The sequence below is a fragment of the Acyrthosiphon pisum genome, chromosome A2 (assembly GCF_005508785.2).
Source record: "Acyrthosiphon pisum isolate AL4f chromosome A2, pea_aphid_22Mar2018_4r6ur, whole genome shotgun sequence".
Lineage (NCBI taxonomy): Eukaryota > Metazoa > Arthropoda > Insecta > Hemiptera > Aphididae > Acyrthosiphon > Acyrthosiphon pisum.
In genome coordinates this window covers 25,859,234-25,862,102 of record NC_042495.1, presented here as the reverse complement: position 1 = coordinate 25,862,102, position 2,869 = coordinate 25,859,234, and the positions used below count along the sequence as shown (strand labels likewise).

At 30.8% G+C, this 2,869-nt stretch overlaps 1 protein-coding gene across 1 annotated transcript in view; it reads right to left on the bottom strand.

The window, feature by feature from the left end:
* The window catches only part of LOC100163463 (kelch-like protein 23), a 4,314-nt gene extending 2,508 nt beyond the window's left edge, over positions 1–1,806 (bottom strand). The window contains exon 1 of the mRNA XM_001948290.5: positions 1,508–1,806. The gene's annotated coding sequence lies outside the window, so the exon portion shown is untranslated. The remainder of the gene's footprint in view (positions 1–1,507) is intronic.
* Positions 1,807–2,869: the final 1,063 nt, after the last annotated feature.

The following is a 2,869-nucleotide window of genomic DNA, read 5'->3' as shown; positions in this document are numbered from 1 at the left end:
CAATTTTGTATCTAAGAATTGAAAATTTAAAACAAGATTCCACGTAAGTAATTAATTCTGTTACCAAAAAATCTAAAAAATACATTTACGCAGTTTATTTTTATAGTCATTTTAAGTACAAATTTGGACGAAATTACATATTAAAAACCTAGGATAACTATTTTAGTTATTTTGTTGTGATTGTATAATATTATTCGTGGGTACTTGAAACTTCTAAAGTATACTATTATATATCTATGATAGTACCACGGTTTTTTGTTGATGTATAACGCGTTATAAGTACCTAATAAATATTATGATATGATTAATTTGGAATTTATTATAGGTACCTAATATAATATTATGTCTTATACCTAGACTAACATACCGTCTCCGCTCAGAATCGTTTTTCTTATACAATGATATTATATCATTGAATTCAAATTTAATACCATCCATTATACAGTGACCCACTTGTAACCTACTGTACAGCAGAGCGAAATCCACTTACCCACCTTTTTTGTATTCAGTTCAAGTAGTAATTTACAAAAATTATTTTCATCAAATTAAATGTTAACAGTTGATTAAGCCCAAAATTGTGTTTTGCTAAAGAAAATCATTATTGAGTTCTTATGAATTATATTTAAAAATGTTATATTTGTCACTGCCCATAAAAAATTACAACTTAAAAAAAAATTGTGATTGTTCAACTCTTTTATTGGGTGCAACTCAGCCTCCCTATTAGGCAACCTGACTATGTCTGATCACAAACAATGTGTGGCATTTGATTTTATGCATGCTTAGATCATATACAATGGATGGAGTCATAGCATATTACGCGTATAAAATGAGTTGAAGCCAACATACTATAGGAACTATAGGACCTGTGACATCTGCGCTTATGCGACTGTTTATCTTAACTGCGCGTCTGCAGCACTTTGCGCCCAAACATTAATGATAAGAGACCAAGCGCATGCGCATATCACTGAGGTCCTACAGTTATGTTGGCTTCATAAATTGTTCGTATGACTCTATCCATTGTACATGATCTAAGGATGCATGTTTTCACCTTATCTGCACGATTACCAATGGCAACCAATCCCCATTTGGGCATCTCCTCTGGTTAGAACTAGGAGGGTGAAAAATACATTACGGCGTAGGTGGTCTCATACCCGCCAAATATACAAAAAAAAATTCATTAACATCGGTCGAGATGTTTCAGAGAAGTACAACCACAAACACCGTGACACGAGCATATTATATTGGATTACAATAGTATGTATAATAATTTGAATTTTGCTATTCATATACTCAATGTGTGTTTAGCCGTGTTTCCTTAAAACAATAATATTGACATTGAATTTTTTTTTGCTTCGGTTATGAATTATGATAACTACTGTTCAGAGATGGTGTGGTACCAATATTATTTATTTCTCCGATACAATAAAACGCTAAGTAGTAATATTTATATGTTCATAAAATATTATTGAATTCGTTATAGAATATTAATTATTATGTTCTGTCTTACCTATTATTTGTTGTAGATGGTTTACTTCAACCGAAATCGGTGACGCTAAGACAAATGGTATTTTTACTGTTTATCTTACCGAAAACGTATCCGACTAAAGATTATTCAGAACCAAAATAATAATATTATACACAACAGTCAGTATTGATTGACGTAGTAACCTATGGGCTATAACTTTAAAGACTGAGAAATATTAATCACAATACGATTTATTTCAAATTTCAAATTATAAAACGCCACCGCGGAAAAAATTGAGGTTACGCCGTCTGCGGAGTATAAAATAATTGAAACTACTCGACAAGTCTCACAACAAATACCGATAACACGAGATTAATTTTTATCACAGAACTTTTATTTTTATCACCTCAAATCTGTGATAATATTATATTGTTATCAATGATAATGTGGAGTCGCAGTGTTACGCGAACGAAATTAATTACGACAATTTTATTGATATTGTTATTTGTTGTTGAGTACAAAAACGAAAAGAATATTTATTTATGTGTACAAGTGAATTTATCAAATAATATAATATTATGTGGTATGATGATTGATTGAATATTATTTAAATGATGTGCGTTTAAAAACTGACGAAATTTTTACAGCCAAGAAAAATCTTCTGTTTGAGAGACGTTTCTGATACCAAATAAGATGCTGAAATCTACTTTGTACTAGGTACTCAGCTGGTACTAATTTCTTCCACTCCACCTAGACAGTACCAGCTAAGTAGTACAGGTGGAGTGGAAGAAAATAAATTCCTCAGTTTTATTCAAACTTATCAGGAAAAGAAGGAAATAAAATAATAGCTAGGTATAGTAAAAACGTGAATATTTATTAGAGACTAGTGTTTGTTTTTTTGTTGGACTTCTTAGTGACCGATTCAAAACAAAATATAACCGTAGAGACTTAAATATGTTCACCAAATATTTACTCCAACACCATGTCAAAATGCCTAACTCTTTTTAATTTTTATTCGATTTATGTATTATAACAAGCGCTTGAATTTCAAATGTTGGCTAAATATATTTTGTTTAGTCGTATGGACATAATTTAATAATATAGTCTGACAGACCATATCCCTCACAATTGTTTTTCTTCTTATTTGGCGTTGAAATGTTTCCGCTTGGGCAGTGAAAATTTTCGAGCGTTATCGTTTTTGCGTATGCTTATTATAATTTTATAAAAACAATAAGGAGAGACGATTTTTATTATCTGAAGTTCTACTGGTTTTACAAACTTTCAGGAAAACATCGAAAATTCTTTTGCCACTGACAGTAGACTTCGAATTTCGTGTCGAGCGAATTATTTTTCTATGGAGGTAATGAAAATCGATTTTGTGTAAAAATTAACTGAGTTGTTTAT